Source organism: Bubalus kerabau, chromosome 2 (genome assembly GCF_029407905.1).
Source record: "Bubalus kerabau isolate K-KA32 ecotype Philippines breed swamp buffalo chromosome 2, PCC_UOA_SB_1v2, whole genome shotgun sequence".
NCBI lineage: Eukaryota > Metazoa > Chordata > Mammalia > Artiodactyla > Bovidae > Bubalus > Bubalus kerabau.
In genome coordinates, this window is record NC_073625.1 from 182714736 (window position 1) to 182735576 (window position 20841).

General features: G+C 41.5%; 1 protein-coding gene across 6 annotated transcripts in view; it reads right to left on the reverse strand.

Moving 5' to 3' along the window:
* The window catches only part of TMEM108 (transmembrane protein 108), a 409024-nt gene extending 388546 nt beyond the window's left edge, over nt 1-20478 (reverse strand). For 4 of the 6 annotated variants that reach the window (XM_055569672.1, XM_055569671.1, XM_055569673.1 and 1 more), the window contains exons 1-2: nt 20350-20478; nt 13708-13825 (exon numbers count right to left, since the gene is read on the reverse strand). The gene's annotated coding sequence lies outside the window, so the exon portion shown is untranslated. Of the gene's footprint in view, nt 1-13707; nt 13826-16164; nt 16239-20349 lie in introns of all 6 variants that reach the window. The other 2 variants (XM_055569674.1, XM_055569675.1) reach the window with 2 other exon arrangements.
* Nucleotides 20479-20841: the final 363 nt, after the last annotated feature.

Sequence of the window (20841 nt, forward strand, 5' to 3'; positions counted from 1 at the left end):
TGCAGAACCATGGATATGAAGGGCTGACTGTATACTGTAATGGATCCTTTCATACCACAAATACTCTCATGGATTTTTATATATTTCCTCCAAAAGTCTAAAAAGAGAGAAAGCCCACAAAATTTAGACAATTGTTAAGGGTTCAGTGAGCTACTGCTCATATCACCAAAGAATGCAGAAAAATCCATGCAGTTGTACTAATACCTGTCATCAATAAATTTAAGCAAATATTTTCTCCCATATGGCTCATGCAGCTCAAAATCAAACAACCCAATCAAAAAAAAAATGGGAAGATCTAAATAGACACTTCTGTAAAGAAAACAGACAGGTGGCCAAAAAGCACATTAGAAGATGCTTAACATCACTAATTATTGCCTGCCTGCGTGCATGCTCAGTCTTGTCCGACTCTTTGCAACCCTATGGATTGCAGCCCACCAGACTCCTCTGTCTGTGGAATTTCCAGGCAAGAATACTGCAGTAGATTGCCATTTACTACATTAGGGGATCTTTTCAAACCAGGGATCAAACCTGCATCTCCTGCATTGGCAGGTGGATTCTTTACTACTGAGCCCCCTGAGAAGCCCCAACTAATAATTATAGAAATGCAAATCAAAACTACAATGAGGTATCATCTTACACTGGTCAGATGGCTATCATCAAAAAATCCACGAAAATAAATAAATAAATGCTGGATAGGGTGTGGAGAAAAGGGAATCCTCCTACACTGTTGGTGGGAATGTAAATTGGTAATAGCCACTATGGGAACAGTATGGAGGTTCCTTAAGAACTGCCATATGACCCTGCAATCCCATTTCTGGGCATATATCCAGAGAAAAACATGCTTCAAAAGGATACATCCACCCCAGTGTTCATGGCAGCAATAGCCAAAACATGGAAGCAACCTAAATGTCCATAAAGAAGGTGTGGGATATATATATATACACACAATGGAATATTATTCAGCCATCAAAAGAATGGAATAATACCACTTGCAGCAACATGGATGGACCTGGAGATTATCACACTAAGTGAAATAAGTCAGAGAAAGACAAATGTCATATGACATTGGTTATATCTAAAAAAAAAATGATACAAATGAACTTATTTACAAAACAGAGACAGATTCACAGGCCTCAAAATTAAATTAAATTTATGGTTACCAAAGGGGGAATATGGGGGAAATAACAAATTAGGAGACTGGGATTAATATATACATACTACTATATGTAAACTAGATAACTAACAAGGACCTACTATATAGCATTAATGCTACTATGTAGTATTAAAAGACGCTTGCTCCTTGGAAGAAAAGCAGTGACAAACCTAGATAGCGTATTAAAAAACAGAGACAAAAGTCTGTATAGTCAGAGCTACAATTTTTCCATTAGTCACGTATACATGTGAGAGTTGGACCATAAAGAAGGCAGAGAAGTGAATAATTGATGCTTTCAAACTGTGGTACTGGAGAAGGCTCTTGAGAGAGCCTTGGACACCAAGGAGATCAAACCAGTCAATCCTAAAGGAAACCAACCTTGAATATTCACTGGAAAGACTTATGCTGAAGCTCCAGCACTTCAGCCACCTGATGCAGAGAGCTAACACATTGGAAAAGATCCTAATGCTGTGAAAGATTAAGGAGAAGAGAAGGAGGTGCCAAAGGGTGAGATGGTTGGATGGCATCACCAACTCAATGGACATGAGTTTTAGCAAACTCCAGGAGATGGTGAAGCACAGGGAAGCCTGGTGTCCATGGAGTCACAAAGAATTGACAGGACTGAGCAACTGAGCAGCAACAACAACTATATAGAACAGGGAACTCTAATCAAGACTATATAATAACCTATATGGGAAAAGAATTTGAAAAGAATGATTGAATCACTTTGCTGTACCCCTGAAAGTAACACATCATTGCAAATCAATTATACACCAATAAAATTTTTTAAAAAAACAAGCAAGAGACAAAATTAATGCAGTGAGAGACCCACAAGTATATATGAAATTGCAGCCAATGCTAATAACCAAAAAAAGGAAGCTCAAACCAGAAAAGCAATACAAGTATTTAAATTTTTCTCACCTTGAGTAGAAAAAAATTTTTAAGTCTTATTTTCTCCATGATACAATAAGAAAAATGGAGAAATAAAGGAAAGAGTGAGAAGGGCCAGAAGAAGATACGTTTTAAAAACTACAATTTATAAGCCTAAAGTATGGCTTAAATCATTTGAGTAAGACGTGGAAAACCATAATTTAAAAAGAGTGAACAAAAGAAACACTGATATGCTTTCAGCTCCACAGTCAGAAGGGCAGAACTGCCAGGACAGCATTACCATTGTTTGAGAACACCAGCAGGTTTATTCATGCTAAACATGCTATAATTGAGAATCAATATGGGGCAGAGTGTGCTTAAATGAACTCCGAGGGTTTGTACAAGGGTTCGTACAAGCAATCCTGTTAATGTCATGTTGCATTTTATTAAATGATGTTTGGAATAAAAAGCCTGTTGGTTGGGCCTGGGAAAACTGTTTTAAAGAGGTATAACTTCTCATGACAGCTATACTCATACCATTGATCTTCATGATAATCTCACTATACATAAAAGAATCAACTGTGAAGATAATGAACCAATGCTCAGGTTGTATGGAGTGACCCTAAAACTGCCTTCAATTCCTAATATAGGAGATAAATCAGGACATTATGAAGACCCAGGATAATTTTCACCATAACAGGTGCAGGGAGAACAGTATCCTTTTTTTCCCAAAGTAACAAGTTTATTCAATCATTTTTTTTCATTTATTTATTTTTATTGATGTAGACTTGATTCACAATGTTGAAGGTGTTCAGCAAAGTGATTCAGCTATACATACAGAAGTGATTCAGTGGTAAAGAATCCACCTGCAATGCAGGAGATGCAGGTTCGATCCCCTGGAGGAGGAAAGGGCAACCTGCTCCAATATTCTTGTCTGGGAAATCCCACGGAGGAGCCTCTTCATGGGGTGACAAAGAATCGGATGCAACTGAGCACACTAACACACATACACACATATTATTTTTTAGATTCTTATCTATTATAGGCTATTACAAGATACTGTGCTATACAATAAGTCCTTGTTGTTTATTTTGTTTTACTTTTGAATTTTTTATTTTGTATTGGGGTGTAGCTGATATTGTGATCATTTCAGGGGAATGATGAAGGGACTCAGCCATACATATACATGTATCCATTCTCTCACAAACTTCCCTTCTATCTAGGTTGCCACATAACACTGAGCAGAGTTCCATGTGCCATGCAATAGGGCCATGTTGGTTATCCATTTTAAATATAGCAGTGTGCACATGATCATCCCAAACTCCATAACTATCCCCTCCCCCTGGCAACCATGAGTTTTATAAGACTGTGAGTCTCTTTATGTTTTGTAAGTTCATTTGTACCCTTTCTTTTTAGTTTCCACATATAAGGGATGTCATACAATATTTCTCCTTCTCTGACTTAACTTCACTCAGTATGACACTCACTAGGTCTATCCATGCTGCTGCAAATGGCATTATTTCATTCTTTTTAATGGCTGAGTAAAATTCCATTGTATTTACATACCACATTTTCTTTATCCATTCATATGTTGATGGTCATTTAGGTTGCTCCCATGCCTTAGCAACTGTAAACAGTGCTGCCATAAACATTGGGGTGCATGTATCCTTTCGGACCATGCTTTTCTCCATGCTTTTGTCCAGGAGTGGGATTGCAGGGTCATATGGTAGCTCTATTTTTAGTTTATGTGTATTGTGCTCAGTCACTTCTGTCATGTCTGACTCTATGTGACCCCATGGACTGTAGCCTGCCAGTCTCCTCTGTCCATGGGATTCTCCAGGCAAGAATACTGGAGTGGGTTGCTATACGCTTCTCCAGGGAATCTTCCCAACCCAGGGATCAAACCTGAGTCTCTTACATCACCTGCATTGGCGGAGGGGTTCTTTACCACTAGCGCCATTTAAGGAACCTCCATATTGTTCTCCATAGTGGCTGTACCAATTTACATCCCCACCAACAGTGTAGGAGGGTTCCCTTCTATTCACACCCTCTGCAGCATTTATTGTTTGTGGATTTTGTGATGATAACTATTCTGGCAGGTGTGAGGTGATATCTCATTGTAGTTTTGATTTGCATTTCTCTAATAATTAATGATGCTGAACATCTCTTCATGTGCCTATTGGCCATCCATATGTCTTCTTTGGAGAAATATCTATTTAGGTCTCTTGTCCATTTTTTGAGTGTGTTGTTTGTTTTGATGTGTTAAGTGACATAATAGCTGTTTATAAATTTTGGAGACTAATCCCTTATTGATCATATCATTTTCAAATATTTTCTCCTAATCTGTGAATTGTCTTTTCGTTCTGTTTATTGTTTCATTTGCTATGCAAAAGCTTTTGAGTTTAAGTAGGTCCCATTTGTTTGTTTTTCTTTTCATTATTCTGGGATATGGATCAAAAGACCCCCAAACAGCCAAAGCAATCTTGAGAAAAGAAAAATGCAACTGGAAAAATCAGGCTGTCTGACTTCAGACTATACTACCAAGCTACTTTCATCAAAACAGTATGGTACTGGCACAAAAATAGAAATATAGATGAATAGAATAGGGTAGAAAGCCCAGAAATAGGCCCCTGCACCTATGGCCAACTAATCTAAGACAAATAAAGCAAGACTATACAATGTTAGAAAGACAATGTCTTCAGCAAATGGTACTGGGAAAACTGACAGCCACATGTTAAAAAAAATGAAATTAGATCATTCTTTAACTCTATATACAAAAACATGCTCAAAATGGATTAAAGACCTATATATGAGACTGGACACTATAAAACTCCTAGAGGAAAACATAGGCAGAACACTCTCTGACATAAATCACAGCAACATCTTGTTTATCTATTTTATATATAGTAGTGTGTATCTGTTAATCCCAAATTCCCAATTTATCCCTCTTCCCCATTTTCTCTTTGATAACTGTTATCTATGTTTGTGAGTCTATTTCTGTTTTGTAAATTGGTTCATTTGTATTTTCTTCTAGATTCCACATACAATATCATATGATATGTGTCTTCTCTGACTTACTTCATTCAGTATGACAATCTCTAGGTCCACCCACAGTGCTGCAAATAGTATTACTTCATTCTTTTTATAGCTAAATAATATTCCACTGTATTTGTGTGTGTGTAGTAAAGACACTACACTGTCTTTACCCATTCATCTGTTGATGGACACTTAGGTTGTTTCCATGTCTTGGCTATTGTAAACAGTGCCACTATGAACACTTGGGTGCATGTTATCTTTTCAAATTAGAAAGAAAGAAAGGAAAAGTGTTAATTGCGTAGTCACGTCTGACTCTTTACGATCCCATGGACTGTAGCCCACCAGGCTCCTCTGTCCATGGAGTTCTCCAGGCAAGAAGACTGGAGTGGGTTGCCATTTCCTTCTCCAGGGGATCTTCCCGACTCAGGGATCAAACCTGTGTCTCTCATGTCTCCCGCATTGCAGGCACATTCTTTACCACTGAGTCACCAGAGAAGCCCAATTAGAGTTTTTGTCTTTTCTGGATACATGCCCAGGAGTGAGATTGCTGGGTCATATAGTTACTCTATTTGTAGTTTAAAGAAGCTCCAATACTGTTTTACACAGTGTCTGCACCAATTTACATTTCCACCAATAGTGTGGGAGGGTCCCCTTTCCGTCATGTCCTAGGAGCATATATTTTCAGGTGCTTACTGATCAAGTTAGGGGTACTGGAGAACATGTGTCTACAGAAGGTGCAGCAATTGTAGGCAGAGGATGGCTAATCAAGAAATGTGATTCAGATCAACTGGGCAAATCTGACCAGTAACTTTGTCAGCAAGTGCACATGATAAGCCTACACACACAGCTTGGCTCTGGGCAGTCAGAAGCAAGGACATGGTACCGTGTTCACAAGGATCCTATAAGGGGGCTATTTTGAGTCCCTTCTTACAAATAAGAAAATTGAGGTTGAGAGAAATTAAATATTTTTCCCAAAGTCACCTTTCTAAAATCTGATAGAGACAAGATAGAAATGCACATCTGGCTAATGGGACAAAGGTTTTCAATGTTACCAAACAGATATGGTCATTGGAAAGAAAGGGCATTCTATGCACAGAATAGACAACTGGACCAAGGACCAGTCTGAGTAAGGAGCAGTTTGTGAACAGAAAGAGTAGAAAGTCAGACAGTAAGTTGGAGTCATACTGCAGACTGTCTTTATGCCTAGTTAAGAAGCACATTGTCCTTCAGACTGCTGGGAATCACAGAACTTTGGAAATCAAGAAAGATGTAAGAAAGGGGGTAAACAGACCAAAGGATCTAAACTAGATAACAGGGTTAGTGGGAGGAGGGAAAAGATGGAAATGCATTTAGAGAAACACCAAAAGGAACAAGAAGCTGAAGTTTAGTACCACATTAACATGGGATTTGGGGCTCTCAAATTAAAAGACACTAACTGAGGGTCTCTATTAATGTCCTATTGTTTAATGTCTGGCAAATATTTTACTAATGTCAATAATTAAAAATTTCATAAGTGATCTAATAAGCGTTCTGGCTCAGCTGGTAAAGAATCCACCTGCAATGTGGGAGACCTGGGTTCAATTCCTGGGTTAGGAACATCCTGCGCAGAAGGAAAAGGCTACCCACTCCAGCATTCTGGCCTGGAGAATTCCAGGGACTGTATAGTCCATGGGGTCACAAAGAGTCAGACAGGACAGAGCAACGTTCTTTTTCACTTTCCAATAGAAAGGGGACAGCTTTTGACAGCTAAGGGAAGCATACATCTGCCTGCCTTTGTCCTCGTCCAGGAAGCTTCTTTTAAAAGGGACATGTTAATAAGAAATCATGTTTGAGGATATTACTTCAGCCATAGCTTTGTTTCCTAGAAAGGCTAAGGCCAGGATTCAACAATGGGCTCATGAGGGAAAGGCCTGAGTAGGATCTATTCCTTCCTGTGGCTCATGGGAAGCACAGGACACTTCATCAAAGCTGGAGGTTTCAGCCCTCCTCTCAAGCATCTATGTCCATTTATCACACTTATCCCCCAACACTTATCTAGGGAGTGGCCTAGAGCAGGACAAAATCCCAGGATTCAGGACCTGGGACTCTCAGGCATCTTTCAGGCATCATCTTTCATCTCTTTACACCTTGGAGAGAGCAGATGTCTTTACCATTGCTACAGAATCTTCATGCAAGGGCTGCAAATTAGTTCCTGATTCTATGAGAACAAACATAATTTTGTTTTATTTTTATAAAAAATAAATTATATATGCAAAAATTTGACTTTATGTTTGATTTATACTATAAGATTAGAATTTCTTTAAAATTAAAATTGAGGATTTTAATCTGGTGATATATGGTTACTCTATACAAATCTTCCTCTTCAGAAGAAATACAATCATGTATATTAAAATGTATTGGATACAATTCTCTATTTTTCCCTTCTTGTTAAAAAAATTCCATTGAAGGGATAGGGATCTTCCCAGAGTAAGAAGAGAAACTGAAGCAAAAGATTCATCTCTGCTCCTTTGAGCAGCTGAATGAGAAAGCTGATCCCAATCATCTTTCAGTAACAGACTACATTCTTGCTTCAACTAGCAGTTGCAGAAGCCCCACTGAACTTCTCTTCTGCTGCCTTCAACAGAAGCTGCAGCTAAGGAGATACTAACTCTGCATGTGTCACTCCCATGCTCCAGCTGCTTGCGAAGAATAAGAGCCTTAAATGAATTCAGCGAGCCAATGGGCTGTGTGTGACGTCACAGAGCAGGCCCTTCACAGCTGTGATGGCCCATGAAGCCAGGACCATCATCTTACCCTATCACAGAATCATAAATAAGGACAGAGCCTTCTGCAAATATGAGGATGCACTCCCTTGTAAAGTCATATTCAATCACTGGTTCAAATGAAACTAGCTCTCCAAGATTGGGGTTAAATAAACAGAACACACTACAACACAAAACATTTTTAAGTCTGCCTTTAAGGTAGTAATTCCTAAAATGACACCATCTCTATGGAATTTATTTCTGGAGTAATAAGCCAAATTATTTTACTTTGTCAGAACTGGAATCTTACAAACCCAGCTGTTGAATAACACTTGTCAGAGATGTCAAAATGTCTTTCAACATTTAGACAGCTACCTAGCCATTATTCCTACAAGATGCATGGGTGGTTGAGAGAATCGCGTTTGACAGATGCAAAAAAATAAAATATCCATATGGAAAATATAACTGCTGATTTCCCAATCACCTAGCCCAGCAATTTCCCTACCATTCTGCTCTGGGATGCAGCTGCTGCTGCTGCTGCTAAGTCGCTTCAGTCATGTCTGACTCTGTGCGACCCCATAGACGGCAGCCCACCAGGCTCCCCCGTCCCTGGGATTCTCCAGGCAAGAACACTAGAGTAGGTTGCCATTTCCTTCTCCAATGCATGATGCAGCTAGTCTCCTAAAAATACAGATTCAGGCTTTTTCATAATTGCTACTGAATGCAGAGGCTTCAAAAGTAATCTTCCAACTCTTTATTATACACATAACCCATAAACACTGTTTATGTTGATTCTAAGAGTTAAGAATTCAGTGTCCTTACACAAGAGAGGTCTCACATTCTGTTGACCCTACCACTGCTCCCTTCCAGAGAAACCACAGTCTTTATTGAGGCAAGAAGACCCAGGCCACCACTGTGTGGGCCAAGAGAGGGCATCAGTACCTCTGAGACTGCCTGGGAGAAAGATCTCTATAACCAGAGGGCTGATAGTTACTTCAGAATTATCATATTCTTTTCCTTCTTGGTCCATACGTAGACCATCAGTTAGGTTGTGGGGACAGGAAGACATGAGTAGAGAAGCCAATACAGGAATCTTGAGCTATGTAAATGTGGAGAAGTAGAATGCAGCCTGATCGAGCACTGCTGGTGGAGACACATCCTGGAGTTGCAACAGGTCAGGCAATAATCTTCCTGGTTCTGAGTCAGGTCCTGTCGCTGTGAGGTCTGGCCACATGATGGCTCTTTCTCATCCTGAAAGACCTCTGGGATTACCCACAACTTGCCACACGTCTGACATTTGTTTTATTTTCCCATATATTCTTACTTAAGCCTTCCATTTCTTAAAGTAACTTGAATGAGCTTCTGTTCTTGTAATCAGAGACATTTATAGATGCCCCACAGCAAGACGTCTGAAAGTGTTCTTTTTCTCTTTACTAACTATAAAACAACATCAGATTTCCCATCTGAGAGTCTACACATAACCTCACAAATTTAGGGCTACTTAGCCAGTTTTTGTAATCACAGAGAAAGAAAAGAAATGGCTGGCAAAATCCTTTTCTCTTGGATTGTCTTTAAATCTCCCTTGCCGCATTCTTTCTCCCAGTCAAGAATAAAAACCAGCATGCTCTGGGAGCCTCAGTAATCTCTCCACCCTCTGTGGCACTGACAGACATCCCCCTGTGACTTCTGGGTTGATTTCAAGGTTCAGGGACCAAGTTTTCCACTGGCAAAACCTGATTCTTCTGGTCTCTATAGAATAATACTGGCTCCCAAAGCAGTTCCAGCACTGGGAATAGGTGAGGTCATATCATAAATTAATGAGCCAGCCCCTCCGAGCACCTGCACTTCTGCAACTCTAATTACTCCCCCTTTCTAAAACCCCCCAACGCTCTAGCAGTCAGTGATTCTCAATCAGAGGCCATCTTTAGAAATACAGGGGGCTTTGTTGGTTGACTTGATGACTTGGTTAGAGTAATACAAACATTCAATGACCAGGGATACTATATGTCTTTTAATGGGCAGCAAAGTTTCACACAGGGATGAGTCATTCTATCAAAATGCTAAGAGCACCTCCCTTGAGAAACACTAAGACCCCTCCAACACCCCAAGCAGAACAGAAACACAAAGTGAAGAGAGGAGGGCAATACAAGGATCGGCACCACAGTCAGGAGAGAGGCAGTCCGTGAGCCCGTCCAAGAATCATCTCAGCCCAGCCATCTCCATGCCTTGTCTCCAGCAACACTGCTCACAGCATGCAAACCCTCTGCTCTCATTCCTTCTACCATGCAAAACAGTCTTGGGCTCAGTTAGACCTAAATTGCATCTTTTAAAATATGTGTCTTTATTTCTACATCTTTTCATTTGTTCTAATTATGATAGTTTCAGAGCAACTAATATTGGTACTAGAAAGAGATAATATCACCTGAAAATTCTTTCATGTTGCTCAAGGGCTTAACTACTAAATATGTCCTATACTACTTTACAAACTAATCCTTTAGGGGATAACGCCTCAGAGCTTAAGCTTGTGAACTAATACCTTCTTATGAAACACTTTTCTGAGCCATGCTGGGGCTTGGAAGGAAGGAAGGTGAAAACTGTCTCACCACCTGTCCCAGACGCTTTGTGAAGCTCTGCTGCTCTAGGCAGTATCAAAAGAGACATCCTGCACAAACAAGCTTCGCCACCGAGGGTCAGCGTGTGGAGATACCAAATGGAAAGAGACAGCTCAGCAGTCTGGGATTAAAGCACAGATATTTTTGAGCCAGTGCACTCAGTTATGTCAGAGACAGGTTCATGGCACTTTCTGTGACAGGTGCTTCAGCAGCTAAAAAGTTCAGCAAGATCCTCTCACAGACTGAAAAGTGACCCAGGATGGAGAAATCCAAAACACAATTCTGTTTTAAATGAGGTGAGGTCTTGTTATAATAAGCACACACACACTGTCACTACAAGTATGGATTTCTGATAAATAGTCTTTACAGACTAAAGCAGTGCTGTCCAACAGAACTCCCTGATGATGGCCACACTCTCTGTCCACACTGTGCCTGTGTCAGTATGGTCTTGGTCTAAGTTTGGTGAGTGTATCTAATAGGTACAGAGACCAACACCTCAGCAAAGCTGAACTCAAACCTGCCAGGACAGTTTACATCTAATCCCTGCACTTGCGCTTCCTAAACTGAGGTTTTCTAGTAAAATAACATGACTGCTTCAGGCCCAAGCCAGGGTGATAGCCCTTTTCACCATTCCAGCACAGTTCTAGAAGATGAGCAGAAGTAAAACTGAGATCCTAAAACATTTTATGTATCATTCAATGGGCATGGGTTGAAGACAACCCCTTTTCTATACTTTCAAAGGAGAGAAGAAATAGATGGAAAAGCTATAGAATAAAAACAGATTTCTCCAAACATTCTATGGTATTTGTTGTATTACTCAAAAAATCTGCTCTAGGATCCATAGTAATTTGGGAGGATATTTTTCTTTGGGAGGGTTACTTCTTTATGTCCTTCGGTGACTTTATGTCCTAGTGACTTACCTTCATTAGGTGGTGCTAGTGACAAAGACCCCACCTGCCAATGCAGAAGACTTAGAGACTCAAGTTCAATCCCTGGGTCCGGAAAACCCCCTGAAGGAAGGCATGGCAACCCACTCCAATATTCTTGCCTGGAGAATCCCCATGGACAGAGGATCTTGGTGGGCTACAGTGCATTAGGGTCACAAAGAATCAGACATGACTGAAGCAACTTAGCACTAATTATACAAGTCACTTTAAGAGATTACCACAATCTCCCATCCCTACTTAAAAGCAATTTCCTTGACTGCTCTTCTAACGGGCTTATTTCTCTCCTCTACTCTCCCATTTTTTCCCTTTACAAAAAAAAAGCCTTTATTCAAGAGTATATTGTTGAAATGAACTGAATATGAAGGCTTCAAGTGAAATCAGAGTCTGCCACTATGCATCATTTCCCAAACCACTGACCCTTCAAACTCCCTTGCTCCTCAGCTACTGCCTTCATAAGGATTAAGAGTGATCCCTGGGTCCTGGATATTTGAGGATACAGGTATTTCTTACCATTATAGAGCTCTCAAGTAATCACACAGTGCTTTGTACATCCCTTCTTTAGGCTACTGACTTACAAATGCTGTGTCTATTTCACAGGTAGGGAAACAAGCATAATGAGACTAAGTTACTGACATGCCATCCCAGAGAAAATCAAGAGCAAAATTAAATCACCTCCAGCAGTGGTTCTCAACCAGGGGCAGTTTTTTCCCCAGGGCACATTTGGCAATGTCTGGAGACACTTTTGATTGTCGCGATTGTGGTGGGGGTCAGGGGAACTACAGGCATCTAGAGGGTAGAGGCCAAGGATGCTGCCAAACATGCTTCAATGCACAGGATAGCCCACAACAAAGAAGCACCAGGCTCAGCATGCCACTGGTGCTGAGGATGAGAACCCCTGATCCTCTGGCATCCAGCACTAGCTTCTTTGGCTCCTAATCAATAAAGAATGGCTCCCTCTGTAATTTGATCCTCATATAGCATTTACATGGAAACATACCAGTTGAGTGCTATTTCTGTCATGCTATACTTTTTGGCGCCACAGAGGAAAATGAGGAAAAGCTGGCAAAGTCTGGCTCCTTTCCTCTAATGAGATAGCTTAGCAGAGACCAGGTCCTCTCCTTAGTGACCCCCAGGCGCCGAGCCAGGGTCTGTGTCTGGCTGCTCACCTAGACCCTTCAGTTGTTGCTGGGCCCTACAGCTCCCTGTCCTCTGCTTTGCTTATCTCTAAGCACATGCATCACTCCAGAGCTGTAATGATACATGCTTATGGGAATCTCCAGAGATCTACAGCTCCTAATTGTCTATTTTGTTCAGTAAATTGTACTCATTACTGAGCCATGTGAGGCACAGAAGGACATCAGCCTTACTGGGTGCCCTCTGTCTGCGTGTGGGTAATGGGACATTATCAGCAAGGACTCCACAGTATTGAACTAAGACGCTTAAAAACAATCCCCCATTCAGTTTCTCAGCTGAGTACTTTTTTTTTTCTAAATATAACCTCCTGTCCCCCTTTTTCCTAACCCGTCTTAGCTATGCTTAGATTTGTATTAATTATTATTTTCTCTGTAGTGAGTCTGGTTTTAGTTTAAGCTCTAAAAGCCAGAGACCTCAGAAAGGATGGGATGTCCTTTCCACTCCTCCCTCTCAGCCCTCCACTGCCTCTGAGAAGGGCACACCAAATCTCCTCTTGGTCTCAAAGTCTTCACGACAGATGAAAATCCAAAGCAGCTTTAGTTATAATGCTCCCGGTGCCTACATTCATCGCACTAAGGACTGCAAACAGATGAGGAGGGAATGGACATGTGACTTCCAGTGACACTGGATAAAATAAAATGGAATGGGCAGAACCATGTGCTTTGCTACCGCTATTATCTACCAAACTGGAAATCATCAACTCTCTGGTAAGCGGTTTTCCATCCCCCCACCCCTAAAAAAAAGTGATTAACGCAGGAAAAGTGAAGCATAGTGATCCATGGAAGAGTAGAGTGCTGAGAGAGGGGAATTTGTGTCAGCAGAGACAACAATATGATATGGCTACAGGAAAACAGCACTCAGGCCTAGTTCCCTTCTCAGGAAGGCCCAGCAACACCCTCACTCCCTATGTAAATCAAACCCCATACAAACTCACTAAAAAATTCTTATGTTGAGATATGCCCATGCAGATTCTATCCCATCACCTGGATCATGGTTTTAGCTTTGTAAGTGCTGATCTTAACAGTGTTTATGACCTGAATCACTAAAGGCTTTGGGAAGCTTTCACAGACAGGGCACCCTGTCTGTGACTCCAAGAGGCTGTTAAGACAAGAGTAAAACCAGAACAACAACGGCAAAGAATGCCTTTGACTTACCCTGGAGTAGAGGGTGTGAGAGCCTTCAAATGCACTTACATCCTCATGATCCATCAGCTCTGTTGCCTTTCATCGCTCACTTCTGCATGGTGGATCACAACCAATCGATCACCAACTACTAAAGATGAAAAATGAATGAATGAATACGTTAGGCCAGAAGATCCATAACTTCAAGTTCCAAGCCACCATTCCTCAGGTGAATTTGCTAGCATAGGCTAACTATCAGTACTTACTTAACACATAAACCCAAACATATATAATGGTTTAAGCTCAATAAAAGCTTATTTCTTGTTCCTGTATACATACTGCACAATTGAACAGTCTCCCTTAACAGTAATCCAGGCAACCAGGCTGACAAAAGTCCTGCCATCCTTTAATATAGCATCCCAAGATCTCGTAGGGACCCTCTCCACTCCAGCCTACAAGGAGTATAAAACAGCATGGAGGAATTTGCGTGGGTGTTCTCTTTTTGTTTCTTTTTTCCCTAGAAATGGACCACAATATTTTTCCACTTCCACTTAGTTACACAGCCACACCTAAATCCATGGGTTGCTGGGTAGCTAATAATCAGTATCATACAAGCCTGGCTCCAGCCCAACGAAGATGATGTTAGCTTTAAGGTATGGAGTTCTGGGTGAGACGCTAACAGCAAATCTGACTTAGTTACTTAATGACTCTGAGATCTGGTTTCCTCATCTGTGCAATACTCTGCTTCCCTCACTGACCTATGCATCAATGTGAGAATCAGAAATGAAACAAAACAGCATGCATAGCTCCTGGGTATCTTGACAAAATGCTGAGCTGCAAACTCCCAGATGATGTTCTTTGACCACACTTGAAGCAGAAAAGAGATTTTAAAAATTAGAGAATATTTTTGTATACCAAAGAGTGATCTGCAGATAAAAAACTGGCACCAACTTTGATTATACATAAATTCCCCATTTTCAGGATACCAGGTAAAATTTCAAAGAGTCACAGGATTTCGGAACTAGAAAGAATTAAGTGGTCACTGCTTTCCCCTCTTATTTTCCAGACAAGGAAACAAACTCAGAAGTCTACAATGTCCCTCAAATCTCATCTCATACTAACTCAGTGTGCCGGAATCAGAGTACAGAAATTGGACTTTTTCTTCTGTTATTACATAAATTAAGTCGATAAGCTGCTGAAGAAGAAAAGGTAATTGTTATTCTTCTGCTAAAGTGAGAGTAAATGGCTACTCTGACCCAAACCTAAAAAGGCACCAGAAGGTAGCATTCGCCAGCGCGGACCACATCATACTGAGCATAAGGGAAGGGCTCACAGCGCAGACCAAGGTTTTCAAGCAAATGTTCTTTGAAACAGTGATCTTCACCAAAGTTATATCTCACAAGTCCAAAATGTGACCTGAACACAAATTAACTTCTGTATACCTTCTGGCAAAAACAAGAACTTTTATTTTCCATACATACACACTGAGTCATTGCTATTAGGGAACAATTAGAAGAAGAGAATTTGAGATTGCAAATAAAAAAGGGAAAGGAAATATTAATAATTAGCTGAGGGGGAACAGAGGTTTCCATAGCCAATCCTGGGCACAAATAAAGGAATCTCAAGATTTTTTTATCCATGATACTTAAATTATTTTGCATCTCTGAGATCATGGTGAGTCCTCAAAGTTAAGAGCAGAAAGTAAAAATATAGGGCCTCAGCAATGAAAGACAGGAGTCCAAATTCAAAGTCCTAAATCAGGAAGGGAAGAATGGAATCTCTTAATATGCATGTCTCCGATAAAGAGATATAAATTTGAAAGTGTTTTGGCAAAATTAGGAGGGGCTACTTAATGAACAAGAAATGATAAATGGAAATCAATACTTGCATATCCATCGTTGAGTAAAATGCTATTATCAGCATCTTCATTTAGTGAGTAATTTTAAGCATTTTAATAAAGGTAAAATGTTCTAAGGACTGCTACAGGTTTACTTCTGTACTCCACCCCCAACTCTCTTCTCCCATAGTGTCTCTAGCACCTCAAAACTCTCCCATACTGGCAATTTCCCAGAACCTCTTCTCAACCCTAGAAGTTTTACCTATTCTTGTGCCATGGACCCTCCCGTACTTTTGGCAATCTACTGAAGCCTAAGGAACTCCTCAAAATAATCTCTTAAATGCAGAGAAAAAAAAATATATAAGAATAAAAAGGAAATCAGTTATATGGAAATTATTCTAGTCACATAGCCTTCAGAGTCCATGGACCCAATTTAAAAACATCTGATTGGAGAGTGACTCTTCTAGGGTAAAGAAAGTTTTTTTCTTCTGCAGGAAAGTTTAAAAAAACACAAGGATGTATAGTAAAGAATACTACTCAAGAACAGTCAGTGAAGAAAAGAATGAGGTGCAAAAAAGAAGTCAGACCTTGAATTTCTGCCCAACACGATACTATTCACGCTGTGGTTTAAAAACCCTACTTTAAGGAATTACCCAGAATTTTCTTGGCTCCAGCCCTGTAGACACAGCATCTTCTTCGTACTGATGGCAGGTGAAGAAATTCAGCACTGGAAAAGGCAGGACTGACATGAGCTTGGGTTCCAGTTTTCTACCACTCTCTAGTTCTGTTAGCTTGGGCAAATCACTAAGCTCTGAGGTGAAACTCTGTGTCTATAAAATGAGAAGGTCAAGCTAAACCATCCCTAAGGGTTCTTACAACTCTGAATTATTAGGATTCTCTGAGAAGAAATATTAGTGAGATTTCTTTTTGCTCTAGGTTCACTGCATGAAAATACCTTTCAGATGAGAATTTTTCAAGGGCTTCAGAAATGTTGACACTTTATGAGAATCAGCTGGGCGTAGAATTTTTGACTTAGGATTTTTTTCAAGAGACATGCATCACATCTCAATTTTTTTCAAGAGACATGCATCACATCTCAATTTTTTTCAAGAGACATGCATCACATCTCACCCAATTCCAGTGACCCAGGTGAGAAAAGTGAGTTTCAGAAAGGCAAAGAAATGTATTTGAGGTCACATAATGAGGTAATGTTAGCAAACTGTTGTGACTACTGCTGTCTAGCGTCAGCAAGATTTTAGGATTTGGCATTGGTAATAAAAATCAGCTCATGAGTTCACTTGAAGAGAGATGGAAATAAACTCCAAAAAGCTGAGCCATAGCACAGGGACAGCATGAGGAAGCAGGTGATTCGGGTAATGACTCCCAGGAGCAGAGTTCTATGCCTCCAGAAAGGTCAAAGCTCATATGCTATGCACAGTAACCTCACCAGCAACAGTATCATCTCCTTCAAATATATGGCTACAAAATTCATATCAAAACAGTCAATTATTTTTTTAAAAAAATGAAAGAAAAGGTAGTTCAAAAGAGGGAAATAAATGAACAAACCCTGGCTAATAAGGTCAATAAAACCAAAGTTCAGGATGTGAATTGCTAATAAAATCTTAAAATTGTAGAATACTTATTAGGAATTTTTAAGTTTTAGGATATTATGGACAGCCCTAAAATATAGTAAGCATGAGCATTATTTTTACTAATACTCTCACCACTATCTTCAGATACATAATTATTGGATATTGATTAGGCTTAAAAGTTATATGTGTATTTCCATAGTCCCGTCCCTGTATACAGATGAGTTTTATAAGCAAAGACGTAGACGCTAGGAAGTTGTTGGGAAATTTGATTGAATCATGAATTCAACCTCATTTTCAATTAGCCAACAATATGTATGCAAGGGCTTTCAAAACCTGTGTTCCGACGCTTGTCAGCTTACCCTCTCCATTTCCCACACACAATCAGCAAAGTAATGGCACCCATTCTCAACCCCTACAACCATCATTCCTACTTTGTATCAATATTTCTGGCTTTCGAAACTTTTTTCTTTTCTTTTCTTTTTTTTTTTTTTTTTTTTATGATTTTCTTTGGGAATTGACACAGCCTTTCAAAATCTTCTAGACCAGAGGCTATACATCACTGGTTTGCCAGCTCCTGTTTCATCTCCTCCAGGAATTCCCAGAGACAGCAGTGCCATCTACTGACAGGGAGGGCATAACTTGTTTTCTGGAAGCCTGCAGTTGACATGCCTGAAAGAATGGCAGCCTAGATTTGTGTTTTTGTGAGCCTTTCTTTTCTAGAGCACATTACAAGCTAACTGATGCTTACAACCTGAGACACAGAAATCCACAGGAGACCCCATCGTGAAGGGCAGGTCCTTGGGAAGCCGTATAAAACCCAGCCAGTCAAGCCAGTAGAGAGGCAGCTCTGCCTTCTCAAAGCTCCAAAGGCAGAGCCTCAATGAATTAAACACTTCCTAGCTCTCCTCACCCTAGGGCTTCCGTATCAGATGTTCTCACCTTGCTTCCACCTGTGGCAATGTTATCCCACTCTATCTTACAGCAAGAGTCCAGGGAAGGTGCTCAGACCTCTATCAACGTGACAGCTCTTAGATTTACACAGTGTGACACAGATCCTGCTCAAAGGACAGTACTGCTTAGGCATGCAGGTCAGACTTTAATCTCTCATTCACTCTTCCCTCCCTGACCCAGGGGACAGAAACGACAGAAAGGAAATGATTTTGTTGTTGCTTTGGAAGCAACATTAGTGGGCTTTTACTGAATCAGAGAATAAACCTTGTCCTGTAGGTCACTGAGGTACATTGCTTCCCTTAAGATGAACTAAGCCTGCCAATCTTTCTGCTTTCCCTTGTTTAACCTCATAAGTATTTTTCAACCTTTCCAAAACCCCTGCCTCCCTTTCACAGACTAAACATAAACACTGCATGTCCTTTGTGTAGTTTATATAACAAAAGCGACATTTTCTCTCTAAACACAGAAGCATATATCTTTTCAAACTACACTCCCTACCCCAGCCTCAGAATTCCTTCCTCTCCCCTCTGATACCAGCTAGAAACAAATCACTGACAAGTTCTAAAATTACTCTAATTTGCTTTATGTACCAATCTGTCAGGTGACAATCTATATTTTCCTTTATGAAGTCATCTGTTACATTCCCAACAAGCTTTGCAACACCTTTTCTTTTACTTTGGCTCACCCCAGAAAACCACCAAAAGTTAATCTGCTACAGTTGATGTTAATTCTGATTCCCCCTAACAAATGTAAGTGTTCCTTCTTTAGTTAGTTTGAACCTGCCAAGCAAATTGATTTCTTAACAAGTTTGGGCATTTCACAGGCATGCGGTGTGTCTTAGATATTTGAAAAAAAATCACATCATTTCCTAAAGAAACAAAACTTTGTATGGGGAAGGTAAGAGTAATAAAAAGCCTTGGAACCCTGTCAGGATGTCTCTGAGGAACCAGGTAGACAGATTCTTGTCCATTTCCTACCAGAATAAGTTGTAAATGAATTATAGTGGAATTCCAAAATACAGTAAAATCTTCCTAATAATAGTTTAAACCGTTCTGAACCAAGCAGACTAACAGGTATAGCTAATAAATTAACTAGTGGAAAACTGAAGGGGCTTTTTATACTTTGTTATGAGCTGTACAGTATGCTCTTGCTATTTCAGGTCTAGGGAAATTGAGAAGGAAAAGAGGCAGAGGATGCCTTTTGTAAAGTATGACTTCAAGGAGTCATCCCCAACCCCCAAACCATAATCACACAGACACACACACACACACACAGACACACACACACACACACACAGCTTTTGACATCCAAAGGCCTTCTTTTAACACGCACTTTTGAAAGAATTAAGGAGATCTAAAGGGGTGTAACCTGCCTTCCCTTCTCCCTAGCACCCATTAACATGCTAAAAATAAGTCATTACTTGATTCGGCAGCCCAGAAAAACCTCAGTTTACAGAGATAACCAGCCACCCGCCAGCCCGCAAAAAAAAAAAAAAAAAAAATCAGGTTTTCTTGAAGGAGAATATCCGTGTGATGGTCTGCTCTGCAGTTCACTGCAGGGATCTTCCCCCTCACAACTACCAGCCATCAGTTTCGCTATAATTTCTCACTGTAGCCTCTCACTTAGACCTTCTCCGCCAGTGCCCAGCGGCTTTTAAAATAATGTTTCCCCCCTATCTCTTGATCCCTTCAGCAGGCTGAAAGCGTTTCGGTGCAACTCTGGGGTGAGAGCTCCAGGCAGGTCCGGAGAAGCCTTCCACCGGCGCACCTGGGCTGGCCCGAGGGTCCTGCCCCCACCCCTGCCCGCACGGCTGCGCCAGGAATACGGCTTTGGTCGCCGCCGCCGGATTAGTTCGAGTCCCGTGGCTTGGCCAAAGTGACACTACATTTTTTTCTTCTTTCTCACATGTGACAGATCCCACTGCATTAAAGCCATCTTCTCCCCGGCTCTAGGCCAGCTCTAGCGCCGGAGACGTCCCTGCCCCACCACCCTTCACCCTCTACCTGGGGAGGGGGTCGGTACCAGCATCCCTCCGGGAGAGAAACAAAGGCGGAGGCGAAGCTACCAGGTAGGCAACTCCCCTCGGGTGGACCCGTCACCGCGGTGAAGAGGATGCGGAGATGCATTAGCTGGCAGAAAAGGGAAACCGAGGCACCGAGGGGGATGACTGAGCCTGGGTCTGCATCCTCTCCCAAGTGAGGCTCCCTGGGCGGGCGGACCTCAGACTTGCCCCCGCCCCGATCGCCCGCAATCGGCCGCGGAGGGGCAGGGAGCCCGCCCCGCGGCAGCTCTTACCTCGGGAGAAGCGCTCCCGCTCCCGCCGACGGCTCGGGGAAAGAGCCCCGCCGCTCGCGCACGCGCATTCGCGTCCTCGCCTCTCCGCGCCACCGCGCGCGCCCCCCCGACCTGGCTTCGGCCCGCCCCGGCCCTGTCCGTCAGCGTCCGCGAGAGCCAATCCACAAGCACGGGAGGGCCAGCGCCGGTCACGTGGTCGGACTAGCCAATCACCAAGCTGCCCTCGGCTGCACCCGTTCCGATGTCTCCGGGGATTCGGTTGCTACAGAGTGGATCGGGTGAGAGGCGTGTACAAAGAGCTGAATCTCTGTTTTGGGCTCTGATTGGTGCTAGATTGATCAATTACTAGATCTATTGATATCTCAAATTCTAAATATGAACAAGAATGACCTGGGCATCTTATTCAAAAGCAGATTCTGATCCAGTAAGCCTGAGACGGGGACCTAAAATTCTGCCCAACAGTCTCTTAGACAGTGATGATGCTCCTGGTCT